The sequence below is a fragment of the Ixodes scapularis genome, unplaced genomic scaffold, assembly GCF_016920785.2.
Source record: "Ixodes scapularis isolate PalLabHiFi unplaced genomic scaffold, ASM1692078v2 PGA_scaffold9__187_contigs__length_104089568, whole genome shotgun sequence".
Classification (NCBI taxonomy): domain Eukaryota; kingdom Metazoa; phylum Arthropoda; class Arachnida; order Ixodida; family Ixodidae; genus Ixodes; species Ixodes scapularis.
Window position 1 is genome coordinate 79,396,924 of NW_024609884.1, and position 18,283 is coordinate 79,415,206.

Here is an 18,283-nt window from a genome sequence, read left to right on the forward strand (position 1 = left end):
AGATACAAAAAAAAAAAAATTAACCTTTATTCCCTCTCCCCTTCTCTTCCACCTTAAAACTGCACAACGGATCAGACCTTCACGCAGGAGGACTGGTAGTCTTTAGGACTGACCTTCCAAAAGCCTGAAGGCCCATTCACACTCTTGCGATCTCTTAAAACTGGGTTCCTTAAAACTTCTTACAACGAGAGGACACACTGTCGCCATCTATTGGGTAGCAGTGCAAACTGGGCGGTCCGGCATATTTTCTATTTCTCTCGCGCATTATCCTACCTTTCTTGGCTCGAAAAACTTTTGTCAACGTTATAAATGAGCCTTTCGTATAGGTATTACGCACATTTGACCTCGGAAATCCCGCAAAACCTTCCCTCTTGTGAAATGCAGTTCTAGGGTAACCACATAGATGGCGCCAGCGTGTTCTCTCCTTCTAAGAAATTGTAAGAGGTTTCAAGGCACTCGGTTCTAAGGAGTCGCAAGCGTGTGAACGGGCCTTTAGATTGACACGTGTGAGGTTGTTGTAAAACGCTCGTGCAATGTGGGGTAACCCTCTACCAAAGAACAGCCAAAGAATAATAAAATCAACCCCGCTCATCCTTCCCGGATTCGAGTACATATGGCGTGTCTGAATCCCCCACCACAAACATGGATGTGGTAAAACACCGAGATTTTTAAAGAAGAATATATGACCAAATTGGACCTTGTTTCCGCTTGTTTTCTTCTCCAGGTGTCCTTCCATCCACCACGGCATTCAAATTCGTAATATAAATTATATATGTTATACACAATATATATTGAACTAACTAAATATGGCAATAGGCATAATACAAAAGTAACGTATATGTAACGATACGTTAAAATTTTTAAACGTTAACGGTAAGGCATTCCTTTCTCACAGATTGAATTTGTAACGGGAACACGTTCCAAAAATCAGTAGGCACGAGGAACGAGCTTACTTGTTGAGAAACGTGTACAACACTGATCGTAACTCATGGAACCAGCTTTGAACTGGGTGATCAGTTCGGCTAAAATGCCTTAGGGCGGTCCGCAAACGTCCGTCCCATCTCTGTAAACTGGCAGCGATCTGATCGAACATCACATAAATGCGATGCTAGCATGAACCAACAAAATATACACGCACCAAGCGCTACGAATGCTTTATTTGCTATGGGCGTTTATTTCCCGTGGGCAGGCACGTATCCAGGAGGGAAGGCCCCCCCCCCCCCCCCCCCCCGAAATCTTTTATTTTGCTGGGGCCTCTCTCTCCCTCTTCCTTCTTCCTTTCGTTTTCGTCAAAGTCATGCGCAAAGCTGCTGCAAAGCCAGACAGGAGGACGCACCGCGACGCGGTGAAATGCAGGCGTGCTCAATTGCCGCTCTGTCGTCGCCGGTTGTTCTTCGCTCTGGGTTTCCGTAGTAGCGGTGCGTGGGCTGTGATGCGTGTATGTAGTTAAAACGATGGATGGCGGTTCCCTCCACAAGTGATATGGATGCGGTTCTCGTATACTGTTGCCTTTTCCTTCGACTTGAAAGTGTCTTAATTTTTCCGCACCACAGAGACGTTTCACGTGTTCCATTACGATCAATTATCACCAGCTCGCCTGAACACTCACTGTTTCTTCGCTTCCAACAAGCTGAAACATGCCCCCTCCTAGAACTTTTAACCTCCTTGGCTATGTACATAAAGCGATCAGCCCTCTGAGCGAATGGCCCAATCAGCGGGCTTTTCCACGCACGGCGCTCGTAGTCAGGGGGTTCGATTTGGGTCAAGGTGAAATCGACAGCGTTCTTTACTGCTGATTGGACGTGGCGTCACAGCTTCCTGATGGGTTCACGTAATCAACCAATGAGCAATTTTTGACCCGTTCGAGAGTTCACGATACATGGCTAATAATTTGGCGAGAACGTCTTACCGACACACAAATAGCGACAAATGTCTCACGGTCTCTGGTGCGCTTGTTCTAGTACTCCATCCACCGGTCGATGTAAGCCGCAGAACAACTTGAGGTTTGCAAAAGAAGCGCGGGTTGTCAATGGGTTCTAACGTGAAAGAGCAGACGACCAGAAGTTCAACTCGCGTCCGATCTCGCCGCGGTGTCTGGAATGCATCTCCGACTGGTCTGTTGACCGCGTCCAAAAAAGGAGTCCCTCGATTTCCGCCTGATGACGTCATAGAAGTGTCATGCTGTCGTCAGTCGCGATCCTGGCGGTGTCCCAGCAGCGGTGGTGGATGCGGCAGATGCTTGCTCTGCAGCAGGTCGCTCTCCAGTGTGGCAGTCCACGGAAGCTTCAGCAACCAGGAGTTGGAACGCCGCGACGACAGCGACACTCGATTTCGCTCGTGCTTTTTGCCAGCATTTCTACGACCAACTGCCAGGATCGCGGCCCCCGACAGCAAGACACTCCGGCTTGTGTGACGTCATGTGTTGCCACTTCGGGACCGCTTTTGATGTATGGGCGGGATAGGACGCTAATCTCACTTCGCCACGGCGCTTGGTTCGTAATCGTAGCAGACGATACACTTTTGGGTCTATTAGCAGACGACGTAAGGTGTTTTGTTTTATTTACGTCCGCAAATGACGCTTTCTGGCAGACGAATTACAGTGGTTAAAAGGCACTGTAAACGAACCGCGTTCTTCGCTCGCGTTAGTTGTCGTTCCTCCGCGGGAGGCAAATTAGACCTCGCTCTCACGGTAACCGAAATCGGACACCCAGGATTGCAAGCCGATACACCGATCACACAAATGCCATGCTATGGAAATTAATGTTGCTGTGTAACAGGGGTATCAGCCAGGAAGAGGGGGTGGGGGGGACATGACATAATGCGCCTAGCCTCCGCTAGGGAATCTCTTCTGCGGTATGAGCCCTTTCTCACCACCTTAAATTAAAAAAAAAAAAAAAAAAATTATCTCGCTGAACGTGAAGTTGGTCTAATCGAAACTGACAATATGCAGACACGGTAAAAGTATCGAGCTGCGGAATTATCGTATTGCTTCCATTTCCTTATTTAAACTAAAAATTAATTGTGGGAGTGTTCTGCGCGCCAGCCAAAATTTGTGCGACTTTCCGCTTCGCGTAACGACCACTGATCACTTCATGCAGCAACAAAAGATTCAGACGTGAATAGTAAACCAGTGACGCACTCGAGGCCGAAATACCTCGGAAATACCACGTTAGTGCTCACGAAGGGGGAAACGGTGGTCTATACTGCGCTTTTTCGACTCCCCCGGCGACTATGGAGTAGGAAGTGACGTCAACAACGCAGCTAACGCAGATTGGATGTTGATTGTTTTCTTCTGTCAACATTCAATCTGCGTTTGCTGTGTCGTTGACGTCACTTCTTTCTCCCTAGTCGCCTGAGAGTCCAAAAAGCGCAACATAGGGCCCCAGCTCATGCTGTAGAACTCGGAGAGGCCCCACCTTTGCCTCTTTTTATCTGGATAAGCATATCGTACCGGTGTGCGGTCGTGTATCGTGTATCACTACTAGAGCAGAGCCGCATATACGGCTCTGTACTAGAGCACTGCACGGGCCCGGCCCGCCGGCCGGGTAATGCGGCTTTTGGTGGCCCTAGGCTGGGTTCGGTCTTCCACCTGGGGACCTAGCCCGGGTTCGGTCTTCCACCTGGGGGCCCGGGCCGGGCTCGGGCCAGCACCTTGGCGTGCCGGGATAGGGCTCGGAACTGCGACCCGATCCACGTCCGCCAACGAGTGAATAGTAGGTCTGGTTTAAGTGCGGAACTAGTTCATATCACCTTTGTTAACAGTTCAAAACTTGTCTTCGCGACGATCAAAACACGAGCATTGCTTTACGACGCAGAATATATTTACGTGGAGCTTCGTCTGGGTGGTGAGAGAAGTGAAACACGATTATGTACGCAGTCACAATTTATTTTGGAAGATATCACGGCACTCTGTAGATCGATAGATTAATACACGATGATGCGATAAGTACGACATGCCTCGCTTGCATCGCGAGTCAAGACTGGGCAAGGCAGCACCGGAGCGATGCGGTCTGAACTAAACCCGTTCCTGTTTTTGGTGCATGCTAGTAAACGGTGCCCTTCATTTCAAAGTAACTGTACAGTGTTCAAGCGCTGTGTGACGTTGTCTGCGGTTGTTTTGATTCTTTTTGTTTAGTTTTATTACTTCTAAGCCGAGCTGTCAAGACTAATCCCGACTCTAAAACTGGCGAACAGTTAGCCCAAATTCTTGAAAATAAAAAAAAAAGTTTTCAGAAGATCTTAAAGCCATAAAGGAAACACTTAACAAACACATATCTGACACAAATTCAAGGCTGGATTCATTGAGCGAAAAATTGCGTCGTTTTCATTAAAAAAAGAAAAAAGGTAGGCTAGTGTGAGCAGGCTACAACAGAAATCAGCAAGCAAGTTGCGTTTCTCTACCAAAATTGAGGATCTAGAAAATTGCAATTGACGAAATAATGTTATAGTTTACGGAATCAACGAACAGGAAGGGGAGACAGTCCCATCTCTTGAAGCTTTCGTTCCAACGGAAGTCGTCGAGAATAAACTGGGGGTTCAGGTGGCCAACGTTGAAAGAATTCACAGGCTGGGGAAAAAAGGACCGCACAAGACCCGCCCTGTCCTTTTGCCACTATTTAATGGTAATGAAAAACGTGAGCTGCTCAATACTGCAAAGAAACTAAAAGGGTCACATATTTCATTATCGGATGACTATTCCGAGAGATACAATTGATTAGAAAAAAGCTACAGTCGCGATACACGACAGCACAGTGACAAATGTTTTCTTCAGTAGGGCAGTTAGAAATTACCCATGAAACGTATACTATGTGGGATGAACAATGTCAGAGTTACGCTGAAGGGTTCTGTAAAGGATCACACTCAAGTGGCCCCCCCCAATACAACAATTTTAAGTTCAAGCTTTAAAACATCAATGCTCGTGGCATAGAAAGTAAAGTAGAAGCAGTAGCGTACCAACTTGTTTTTGAGTGGGGGGGGGGGGGGGGGGGGCAAACCAGACCCCCCCCCCCCCCCCCCCCCCTTCAGCGCCGGCGCCATTGGTATACCTGGGGCGCCGCCGGCCATCTTTTGCCCTGCCCAGTGGCGGCGGTTTCAGGGGGGGTAAAACACACACCTTGCCCCCCCCACTCTGAGAACAGGGAGGGCAAGTGCCCCCATTGCCCCCTCCCCAGTTGGTACGCCCATGAGTAGAAGATTTAGAACAGATCCTTTTAGTGCATTTTCCGGATGTAATGGTGGTTAAAGAAACGTTGTTGAATTCTAACATTCTTAACTCTGAAATATGTCCTCCTGAATTCAATCTTCTCAGAAACGGTAGATCATCACGAGGGGGGAGGGGGGGGGGGGGGGGGGGGGGGGTCACGTCTTTTTTTTAAACGAGAGATATCATCCTACGAACAGTTAAGAGATATGACGAACTTCGAAGCTTTACTCTGCAAGGTGGTTGTTCAAGGAGTATCACTGATCATCCGTGCAATGTATAGGTCACTCAACTCTTCGTTCGATGTACTTCAAGAGTTGAATAATAGCCTAGAACAGTCTCATTTTCGGGGTAACTTTATTTTGACAGATTTTAATTTGCCAAATAATAATTGGCCATATCGGTTAGTAGTGTTGATCGTCACAATGGTGAAATCCTTTTGGATATTATGTTTTCGCTTAATTTAATACAGATCGTTGAGGACTTTACTATAATACAGGGTACCTACCATTCTACATTTGATCTTGTATTTTAAATAATCCACTATCTAACCATGACTCTCAATGTAACATTAATGATGGACTCTCAGATCACAAAATGATATTGATCACTATTCAGTTAGGCAAAATAAAAACAAAAACGAGGATCTTCACCTGGTTAGTTTACCGGATTTTTGCAAAGCGGACGATGAAGGCGTCACCGACTACCTGGAAGTGTCGTTGGATAATTTCATTTCATTTTGCAGTACTTGTGATAAAGACACTGATCAAATGTGGCTTCGTTTCTTGGACATTGCTCAAGCTTTTGTCGCGCGATATGTTCCTTTTCGTTAAAAGAAAAAAAATGGATTACTAGATATATACTTTACCTCAAACCAAAATTTGCCCCGAGTGAAAAAAAAACTATTAGACATCAGAGAACAGCTGATCGGAGACAAGTTATACAGCAATTAAGCACGAAATTGAAGGACATGATCCTTCGATAAAAACAATTTTTTTTTTTTTTTTTAACGTAACGCTGCGCTCCTTTTTGACAAGTGCGCCTCAGAAGTTCTGGCGTTATGTCGCGTCTAACAAGAAGGAAAGTTTGGTTTCTGCTATTACCCCCAATAAATTTAACTATTTTTTTTTATGTCTTTACGAAAGACGACGGTTAGCTCTCTGGGTTTAATGACAATACTTTTCCTGGTATACAGGAGATAGAAATTTCGGAAACTAGTATTTTTCATTTGCTAATAATGTTGAGCCACAGAAAGGTTCTGGGCCCAAATCCTTGCCTAACGAGTTCTTAAAGCGGTATGCAGAATGAACATCAAATATATATATATATATATATATATATATATATTGTCGTTTCTCTTCAACATACGGTTCTACCTACACAGTGGAAGACTGGAAAAATAATCCCCATCCATAAATCCGGTGATTGTAATAATCCAGCAAATTACAGACCGGTTTCATTAACCAGTACTTACTGTAAACTTCTTGAACATATGATTTTTAAACACATAGAATATCTCGAAATCAATCATATTCTCATTGCGCCTCAACATGGCTTCGGGAAATACCTATCAACTGTTACACAGCTCACAGAAGTAGTGTATTCGTTCGCTAGCACAATAAATGACACGGGACAAACAGATATAACTTTCTTAAACTTCTCTAAAGCTTTGGTCCGCGTCTCACATCCAAAACTTCTGCTCAAGCTCACATCAATTTTCAAAAACAAACAATTAATAAATTGGCTTGCTTATTATATCAATAATCGTTCCCAATATGCCCAAGTTAAGGGAGAATCCTCCGCACAACTTCCTGTCACCTTAGCTGTACCTCAGGGATCGGTGCTTGGTCCATTTCTATATTTTTTTAACGATATTTCAAGAGACATACAGGTACCAATTAAACAGTTTTGGTAGATGATTGCGTTTTCTATTTTGAGATATCATCCCAGCAGGATCAATTAAAGCTTAATAGTGCCCTACGAAAGATAGAGGAATAAGCAAGCAGGTGACAGACACGAATAAATTACGACAAACCTGTAGCGATGTCCATAACTTGGAAAAAAATGTCCCATAAAATTTAACTATTCAGTGAACGGAAGAAAAATACAAAATGTAGACCATTACGAATATCTCGGCGTTATCTTTAATGAAAACATAACTTGGAACCGACAGATTCATAATGTTGTATGCAAGGCTAGAAACGCGCTTTTACACTTAATAAACAAACCGTTATATTTGCAGACTGAAAAACAAAAATTATAGCCTATAAGACTAATTAGACCTGTGCTGAAATACTTTAATGCCATTTGGTTTCCCCACACGGCAGAACGATTGAACAAACTGGAAGGCATTAAAAAAAAAGGCTCCTTAGATCCATTCTCAACACATTTAGTAACCGCATATCTGTATCGCACTTGATTAAACAAGCCAACATTCAACCGTTAGCAGCTAGGGCAACAATAAATATACTAAAATATTTGTATTCATTCCTCCATTGCAAATATCATATTAATATCGAAAATTATATCACCTTTTCATCCACCGGATCGACCAGGACCAGGATCACACCAGAACTATAAAGCAACACAAATTTAAAAACAACGTTTTTGAAATATTCATTTTTCCCTCGAGCAATAAAATATTGGAATTCACTTGAAATTATATTGCAACGCTGTCTTCCATCGAACGTTTCACCACTGCACTTAACAACAAATTTTCCTAAACCGCTCTTTAACAGCTCATGCTTATTTTCTCTGTATAATTGACATCGATTCTACTCCTGGAATAGATCTTAATAGAGAATAGCAGTAAAGATTTAAAATATAAAAACACACATCGCTTTGCTCCTTAAAGGGAAGCTGAAACACTTTAAAAAAAATTAGAGGTCTATTCCAGTGTAGTTTTATCCCGTGAGTCTGAATATCACGGTCGTTTTCCCCAAAGATGTAACTAAACACGAGAAAACACGAAAAACCTCCAACCAGTTGTTGCGTCTTAAGAGGATATTTCGGCCGCCAAGCGCGTGTCGCTCGAGGGCCGCGCGTGCAATCGCAAGATTGCCAGGTAGGTAGAGACCTACTGCTAAATTACCCAAGCATCAAGGAGGATGCAGGGAATGGTGTTCCACGCGCCGAACACGCACGCCTTCCCCGTATAAAAGATTTGAAGTAAATGACCAAAATAAAGCGTTGACGAACGCGCGTGCAAGATGTTATTTGTTTTAGGCTTTTGCTTTAGAACAGTAACTGCTGCAGACGCCGGCACGTGCGACGCGTGGAACACCATTCCCTGCATTCTCCTTGATGCTTGGGTAATTTAGCAATAGGTCTATTGCCCCGCACTGGCACCAGTAATAACGTTTTTTTTTTTTTATTATTATTAACAAGAGTGCGCGTGCATAGCTTTGATAGGCGCTGGAGATGCGAGAGAGCGGACTCAGAAAACTCCCCTTGTGACGTCACGCTCCGGGAAGGAGGGCCTTCAGCGGTTCTTTGAAGATAATTTTCTGCAGCCTCCGTTCACCAAATTAAAAAATAAGTTCGACATTCGAGATCCTGGAGGTCAAATGAAGGCGATTTAGGTTTCTTTCCTCAAATACAAAACCGCTTCAGCTTCCCTTTCTGTTTCAGTTTCCCTTTAAAGGAACACTGCATGGGGGAAATTTTTTTTTTTAAGGCACAGATGAGAGACACGTTTTTTTAAATAATTTTTTACGAAAAAAAAAAAATTTACGCGCAATATTTAGGCCATTAGGCCCAATTTAGGCGCAGAAAGTGGGGGTCGCAGCCAGGTGCTTACATCTGATTAGCTGGAAAGATGATAGACGTGTGAAAGATTGGTTGTAAATTTGTATCTCCGTCCATTTTAATGTTTCGGAAGCAAATGATGATAGCCGTCATTGTTTTCAAATGTATTCTGAGATTGCTTCTCCCGCTTTGGTTTGAAACGTTAACAAACATATGGCTGCCGGAGTCTGTGGCGTGCTGAACGAGCGAAGCTCGTTGAGCTTGTCAATTTCTATGACTGCGAGTGGTTTTGAGTTTACAGAGGTGTTTAGAGGAAGATCTTTTCAACCGATGTAGATTGCAACAAACAACTGCCGCAAGTACGCGCCTTCGGAAGCGCTGTGCTATGCTTGCTCTCGTAGAGGGACTGTAGCCTAAGCCTAGCGTCCCACTCAACTATTTTTATCAACCTGGCTTGATTCCTTTCTTTGCGCAGGTTGATGCTGAATAAAGATGTTGGTTCCCGTAAAAGAGGCCCCGCTGCTCTATGCATTGTGCAACCGTCGTGAATGGGACCATGGCCGGTTTCAATACCGCATTTCAATACACAGGTAAGAATTTCCGAGTCATTTGGTTGGAGGCAATCAGGCGTTCGGCTCGCATCAAGTTTGTCTAGGCAACAAAGCCTGGGCAGTTTGGCGACGGAGCCACAGAGTGCACGGTCAAAGATTTGCAGCGCGAGGATCTGGTAGCACCGAGCATTTCTCGGGAAGTGCGGTATTCAGCGCACAGGTTTTGCAGCGGCGGGGACCCGAAACGTGGTTTTCAACCCCGACGAGAAAAAAAGCGGTAACGCGAGGGACGTGAGGAGCACGAGCGGACATTTCATCGCTCGGGAGAAGTGTGTTTCGGCGTCCCGCCGCAGCGGGGCGTCCGTCACGTGGCTCTCCTCTCATCCGTTGTCTGCCGCTCTACCTTTTCAATTTCAGCGGCCGCTTGTCGTGGCGATCTGCTAGGTTTTGTCAGTATAGAGGAGGCCATGGTCTAGCCACCTGGTCTACCAATCCGAATATTTTTAGGTCACCTTTTTAATTGTGCGTCATGACAATTACCCACCTTGCTCAAAAATGCCATGTGGAAAACAAAAAAAAAAACGAACAGTAAAGCTAGAAAGACTGCATATTTACTTTGTTGATTTTTTTAGCTCTCTCGGTCGCTTATTACGCACATCGATAGACGCTGACAGACACTTGTATACACGTATTGCTAAATTACCCAAGCATCGAGGAGAATGCTGGGAATGTATGTACACGACCCACACGTGCTCGCCTTCCCCGTATAAAAGATTCTAAGGAAATAACCAAAATGGGGGGGGGGGGGGGAGGGCAACGGGGGCGGCCGCCTCCCCCCCCCCCCCCCCCCCAAACAAAGTCGACCTCCCCCCTTCCCTCTTGTTGGAGGGCAATTTGACATGGGTGGAACCCCCGGTGCACACGAAAGAATGGGAGAAGAGTATCCTTACAAATCCCCCCCCCCCCCCCCCCCCGAAGGAAAAAAAAAAAAAATTGAGTTCTGGATATGCCCCTGGGCTCGTGCATAATAGAACGCTAAAACGCTTTCATGGTCACGTCCATAAGGCTATTATAATGTACGATAGAGATTCGACTGGTCCATGCGACTTCCGGGAGGCAAATTGAAGCAGACAGCAACCAGTCTATACTTTTGCGGTGCTCCTGTGCATCCCGATAGGAAAACGCGCGTGCATTGTGTCTCTTTGCCGGAAAATAACATGGAACACTTGCAGTGATGTGATTGGCCTAAGCCATTTTGGAGCACCTCTTAGAGCAGCCAAAACAGTGTTTTGGAGCAGCAAAAGTAACTTTTAAAGCACACATTCTTAGAAAAAAAACAATTTCTTTTTTTTTTTTCTAAGTGCTGGACACACGAAGGGCACTTTGTGCTGTGTTGTGACGGAACTCGCTTTTTGTGTTTTTACTGCTGAGACATCCCACAAGTGTACACTGTTGTAGGCGTTGCCGAGCGATTCCGAACAGAACGCTTGCCACCGTTTCACTGGTTCCCGACGTGCCAGATTTTCGTCAAAAGTAAGCAAACGTAAAACAATGAATTGCAAGAGTCCCGGCAGGTGCCTCTGTCGTGCAGTCATGTTCACATGCACGTGAGGGGAACATCAACAGGCTTGCAGTGGTACGTGCTTCGTCGCGCAAGCGGAGACAACGGGTTCAACCGAAATCGGAACAATGCCACCCCGCACCGTCACCAACTGGTTCCCAAAATAGTATGCAAAATGTAACTGTCCAGCATACGACAAAACAACACTCCAGCGGCGCGTGCTTGCCAGACCGGCAGGTGAGGTACAATCTAAAGACACAGCAGAAAAGAACCTGAGCACATCGATGCAAGACGTCGCGAGCCAGGGTCAAAAATTTCTTGGAGCGCTTTGTGCAACCACTGAACTCGAGACAAACAAGCCCACTGCGTGGGTTCAGCGTGCAGACACTGCCTTCTTTGCTCTAGCTCACTTCTCTTTACCAACTTTCTTTCGCAGCACATTTTTCAGATACCGGGGTCCTTCTCGAAAGAAAGCCCACCGAGAGAAACCTAGGTACTCATTATTTCGACAAGTAGTCTTTGAATTAAAGGGACACTTCAAAGAAATTTGAAAAACACCCGTCGTGGTCAGAAATAGGTTGAATATGATCCACAATTTTCTTAAATGATAATGGCACGTTTGTATTTTGAGCCTGATCGCTGTATTTTTGTTTATAAACGGCCCACTCTGGCAAGCGCTCGGAGAGCAGCCAGCAGAGAGCACGTGACATTCGCCGCAATCGTGACGTAGTTCGTCTCGGAACGAGCAAAGCTTTGGCGAGGCTGATGCTGAGAAGATGCCCTAACGGTTCCAGCCACTGAAGCGGCTGCTTTTGTACGAATTTTGAGTGACGGGTTAATCTTCTGTAATCTTGCAGATGGACCAGTAGCGATTTCTGGGAGACACAAAGGATATTCTCGGAAGGAAGGGAGCTCCTCCTTCCCCTATTCTCTCGTGGTGGCCGGAGGCGAGACAGTTATCGTCACTACCTGTCAAAGTTCCTAGACGGGCATTACAAACGAGGCGTTAGAGACAACCACCAGGTGCTCTTTGCTAATCGTTTAATTAGTTTTAAAATTCCTTTTCGTGTCTTTTTCAACAAGAGATTGATGTGTCTGATGTGATAGTGCTCCCATGAACACGAATAGACCAAGAAATAAGCGCCGAAATTTCGTTGTAGTATCCCTTTAAAGAGGGATTTTTGTAGTAGAGCACGATTTAAACAAGGACAGGAATGTCGACGAACAAGTTTAGAAAGCACCATATCTGCAGCGACGTGGGGACGGCAACACCCGACGTCGCGCGACCAGCCTTTCAACTCGCAGAGCAACTCTCGTCGCGCAAAAACGTGGTTTTGTTTCACAGCATGACGGCATGTCTGGCACCCGGCACACTAGCGTCGGAGCGTCCGCACACGCCCGCGTCTATCGTAGAAAAAGTTTAAAAAAGACGCGAGACGAGATTCCCGAGACGACGAGGCGCGAAACGCGAGACGGCGGAAAAAACCATGCAAGACCGGATGGATGCAGGGTACTTTGTGTCGGGCGGCCCCTTGCGCCACCTAGCTCACGCATGCTCAATTACGTTCTTAGTTTAGTGTCGGTTTTGAAAGGCGACCGAAATTCGTCCTTTGGCGCAGGCTTGGCCAGATTACCCATATTTGGGCAAAATGTAGCAGGATGTAGCAGGGTTAGCCCCTTGGCGCAGTTTGGCGCCATTGGCGCAGCAATCACATCGCTCGCTTGTTATTTGGGTCGTGCCGAATAGTATGTACTTTTATTACCATTGTAAAAGTTCAACTGCTCTAGTTAGCGCATTTTTCTTCACCAGTAAACGAGGTTTAACTTGGCTATATTTCGGGCCCAAACGTCTGTTTCACAGCAGGTGTGTAAAAACAAGCGATGATTCTAAGCAAAATAACAATCGAAAGAAATATAGACCCTCTCTTCAAGGGCGCGCTGCCATCTTGAATTGTCGTCACCTCCAGTATGGGCGAAAACGTTGTTTTGCCGTCGCCACGCCAATAGAATGCATTTAGGAGAAAAGCGTAAACGTCACCCATTCTCGTTTTTTCTCCCCTCTATTTTTTTACTACTTGCAGGTTGAAACGTTTTAATACTCTTTCGTCGCCCATACCGGATATGCCCACTTGGCGGTCGGGGGCGAGAGTAAGCGGAAAAGGTCTATAGAGCGCATTCAAGGCTCGCCAGCATTCCGGTGACGATTATACTGGGTGACCAAAGGAGCGCGGCCAGGCTCTTTAAATGGATACTTCAACGAAATTTGAAATATTCCCGTCGTGTTCAAAAATGTGATACTGCTTCCTTGAACGTGTATAGACAAAAAAAATGAGCGCCGAAATTTCGTTGTAGTATCCCCTCTTAAAGGGACACTACAACGAAATTTCGGCGCTCACTTTTTGGTCTATATGCGTTCAGAGGAGCAGGATCACATCGGACACACCAATATCTTGTTAAAAAAGACACGAAAAGTAATTTTAAAACGAATTAAACGATTAGCAAAGGGCACCTGGTGGATGTCGCTAACGCCTCGCTTGTAATGCTCGTCTAGGAACCTTGTGACGGAGATTGTCTCGCCTGCGGCCGCGACGAGAGAAGAGAGGAAGGAGGAACTCCCCTCTTCCCTTCGTGTGTCCCAGAAGTCAGTATTGTCCCCCACAAGATTATAGAAGATTAGAAGATTAACCCGTCACTCAAAATTCTTACAAAAGCAGCCGCTTCCGTGGCTGGAACGACTAGGCCAACCTCTCGACGTCAGCCTCGCCGTAGCTTTGCTCGTCCCGAGACGAACTACGTCACGATTGCGTCGGATGTCACGTGCTCTTCGCTGGCTGTTCTCCGAGCGCTTGCCAGAGTGGGCCGTTTATAACGAAAAATACAGTCACCAGGCTCAAAATACAAACGTGCGATTGTCATTTACGGATATTGTGGATCATATTCAACCTATTTTTGAACACGACGGGTATGTTTCAAATTTCGTTGAAGTATCCCTTTAAGAGGTTAAAAGCGCGAACTGAAACACGGACGAAATAAGAAACACGTACGAAAATGACGGGCGCTACTTACAATTACAACTGATTTTATTGAAGAAACATTCACTCGATCGTTCACCATACCGATAAAAAAGCCATACACCGGGTTGACGCGGATTGCGAAATAACACCTAACGCAACGCGCAGAGACTACCAGGAGCCAAATCTGACATTCCCAGCCCGCTCAGACGAAACTGGCCATGCCCGTTCACATGCCTTATCCTCGCAGAGCTAAGTTCTCGGCCACCTGCGATAGCCTTGCTAGCTGCTCCAATGGTCATCACGTCATCGTTGACGCTGTGACAAGGTGTCACGAAATGGTGCGTCAACAATACGCACGAAGTCACATGAGCGTTTTCCGGGCGAGCGACGACCCGAGGAGAAATCTTCTCACGTAGAATCGAACCGATCAAAACGTAAAGAGCCTGCGTGAAAATAGTTCATCTAACTTTTGTTAATGCCGTTCAACTCGTCTTAAAGATTAAGAGAAAAAAAAAATCGAGGTCGAAGTTGTCAGGTCTGTAGACCGGTGAATTCATCTATACTACCTTTTGTATTTATCTTTTTTTATTTTATTTTATAGGCTAATATCACTCTTTGGTGTCACAATTCAACTAGCCTAGTTAAATTTACACAAGTTATTCGTAGCTCCGTCAGGTACTGACATACAAGAAAAACGTTGCAAACCAGCAATTCACATCAACAGTTGCAACAAATGCATAAAATTACGTAGTTCAATACTTTCGTACACCACGCAGCGAAGTTTAGACAACATGACATCAAATTCGGGACTGGGTTGGGCCTGTTCTAAGAGGTGACGGACCGGGCAGCATAGAAATTGCTCGGGCTCGGGCCGGGGCCCGGTTTGGAACACCTGGGGGGCTATGTTCGACAAATGTTTCGTTTCTCCTAAAAAGAAACGGAAGTGATGGAACTGACGATATCGCGTCTGATTGGCTAGAGGCTCAAATGACGCAAGTTCCCTCTTTCGTCATTTGAGCCTGTAGCCAATCGGACGCGATATCGTCAGTTCTGTCACTTCCGTTTCTTTTTAGAAGAAACGAAACATTTGTCGAACATAGCCCCCCTGGGCCGGCGTCGTGGTAAATTACCACGACGCCGGGCCTGGATCGCGCCTGGGCTCAAAAAAGCGGCCCGTGCAGTGCTCTAATCAGTGTGATGCATGTTAAAGACCCCAGGATGGTAGTGCACTGGTCAATTATCCCATCTACAACGGGGATGCCAGACGCCCATTGGTGCTGAGAAACTTCCCGTTGTCTAAACATATACACCACGTTTTGCTAAAAAATGTCTTAAAAAAATTAAAACAAAACTGGTGCAATTATTTTTTTATTATTTTTATTCTTTACACGACCCCTTTACCTGTTTAAAAATAAGGCGCCTTGAGCCACACAGAGGGCCGGTTCCCCCCAAAAGAGCTCAAAGACCGGCTGCGTGCGCAAACTGCACGCGACGAAGAACAAAAACAAAGTTTGCGGCAGCCCAGAATTTCTCTCCTTTTTTTTTTTTTTCTCCTGTTTTTGAAAAGAGCCACGACAAAACCACCACAGGTCGAGATGCACGATTTAAGATCACCTCTGAAAAGGGTGGCACTTTCGGCCAGGCCCGCTTAGACCGAAATCTTCGAAACACGCCTGGCCCGGTTCGGACGAACGTACGACGACGATGTTTTTCGGCGTTCCAGCAAACCCCGACGCGTCGGGAGGCACGTCGCCGGGGGCGGAGTGGGGGAGGGGGCTTCCAAAGTGTTCAAAATTACTACGAAGACGCTCGACGGGAGGAATTCGAGAGGAAAACAGAAATCGATACCCGCGCACAACAAACACGCGGGGGACGACGGATTTCCGAACGCGCGCTGGAATCTCGACAGCATTCCGCCGGCCGCACATCGAGACCGACGACACAGAGCTGCTCCTCTTCCTCCTCCACGTGCGTCGGCCGCACGCGACGAACCTTTTCGCCGCCAAAACAAGACAACACACCGCTGCAGGTGACAGCTACTAGGGCCGCCCCCTCCAGATTCGAGACGTTCGCTCAAACGAACGGAAAGACGAGCGGCGAGAAACAACGCCTACAGATCCATCCTGTATCCCCACCCGCAGTTATATTTGTCATTCGAACAGCGAGCGTCTGAGTCACTCCACCACCGTCGTGAGCGCCGCTGGCATCGCAATGCCCCGATCGTTTCGAACCTACTTTACGACATAAAAGTCGCGTTTTGCGACCCAAAGTGCCGCACGAACTTCGCAACACGCGGCACTTTGATTTCGGAGTGAAACAGATCTCCACCTGGACGGGGGCCGACGCTTTCAAACGACCGCGGTACGGATCGAGAGGCGCGGGGACCCGTCCACGCCGCCTCTCTCGCAGCCCCAAACTTGCCGCGTCCCCCCCCACAGGCTCGCCCCCAACCTCCGCGTCACAATTCTCCGAATACTGGAGTATTCGGAGCATTGTGCCGCTTTTAAGCCGAAGCCACGACTCGGAAAAAAGGTCATCGTCACCGGACGGATGGGAAAAGAAACACGAGAGTTGGGCGTCTGGCTCCACGGTCACGGCTTTGTTTTCGACGCTTACCTTTTCTATCGTTCCTCGTCGTCCGGTTGCATTGTCGCTTGTCAAGAACACACGCACACGGGCAGTTTGTCGAGGGAAACGTTCGGTCGGACGTCCACCACGTAGCACGTGATCAAGGCCAATACGAGGGACGAATGAACTCAACACTTTGGAAAGACCGCCCCGGCCGCAACACCCGCCTTCCCGCTTCCAACTTCCCGTCACGCCGGCCGTGCGGTCTGCGAGTGTGCTGCCTGCGCCGTGCCGCCGGTGCCGCCGCTGCTGCTGTGCGTCGCGCCGGTAATCATTTGGGCAACGCGCATGCGCTGCTTCGAAAAATGTGCCGACAACCTCCGCGCGCGTCGCGGGTCTACTTTTTTGACGTTGACTTGCCGCCGTCGCGAAACGCGCGGAGCGCGATAAATTGAACGCCGCAAATTCAAAAACGCGTTTTTTTTTTTTTTTTCGTGTTTATTCTTACAACGCACGACCAACAACATGGTCATTTTATTATCAAGGCGCGGGAAGTGACAATAAACCTAGAGTAATGAATTTATTTTCCAAGCGCAATTCAATGACAACAAGGAGAGCAATCATACTATTACTCGAGCTGATGTGATCAGGAACCTTCGTGTGTTTGCCGATTGCCAACTCACGTTCAAATCTCATGTCACTAACATTTGTAGTACCGGTTTTAAATTGTTTGACATGATTTCACGTATGAGTGGGCAATTATCGGAAAGTGAATGTTGGCGCGTATTGAAACGGAACAAAGGCGTTTGGTTCACATAGTCTATGAGCATTTTCACGGGACACTACCATTCCTTGTTAAGCTTTTGAATCTCGGCACTTTAAGCGACACTAGGATTTGCCGAGATGTGTAGCGTTTTTACAGACACTCATCCAAGGTCATACCGATGTACCTGATTTCTTGAGCAGCGTAAAGCTACGTAATCCAGCGAAATTCACGTGACATTGCTAAACGCTTGATCGCGACAAACTTTTGAATAGCGGAATGTACCTGCCTGATAAGCTATTTTGTTGCAGGTCTTCGCTTTTCTTTTTTCTTTTTTTTACGTCGAAGTGATTTTTGCTGTGCGCCAATGTCATAACCTTCATGGTGGTTTTGGGTACATAATAAACATCAACATACTTCGTTTCACTGTAACTTGACAGAAAGCGAACGCTACGGCTCCTTGCAGCCCATCAGGGCGACGGAGGCGAACCCTTACCACAGATACAGGGGCCAGAGGCACTACTTGCAACTGAAGGAGGTAGGGCGATTGTAAGACGGGCCGGGGAGGAGGAACCAGACGGAATGCTGAAGAGAGGTTTCCCCCTCTCTTCTCCAACGTTCCGTCTACTTCCTCCTCTCCCTCGCCCTACCTTCTTGAGCTGCAACGCGCTCCCTCGGACGTGCTCACTGGAACCGAAGCCTTCGCCGTCTGCCAAGTTTGTAATCTAATTATTTTCACCCCCCCCCCCCCCTCTTTCTTTTTTCTGTCAGAATAAAGCGCGTGCACCACGCTAAAGCCAGTCTGATTTGAAAAGGCAGCCTTGGCAGAAATTGTTTTCTCCTTTTTGTTTACTGGTCTTGAAAAAAGTACTTTGATCT

At 46.6% G+C, this 18,283-nt stretch overlaps 1 protein-coding gene across 1 annotated transcript in view; it reads right to left on the minus strand.

The window, feature by feature from the left end:
- LOC8036579 (beta-1,3-galactosyltransferase 5) overlaps positions 1–16,895 on the minus strand; it is a 182,466-nt gene extending 165,571 nt beyond the window's left edge. Inside the window, exon 1 of the mRNA XM_040209818.3 lies at positions 16,690–16,895. The gene's annotated coding sequence lies outside the window, so the exon portion shown is untranslated. The remainder of the gene's footprint in view (positions 1–16,689) is intronic.
- Positions 16,896–18,283: the final 1,388 nt, after the last annotated feature.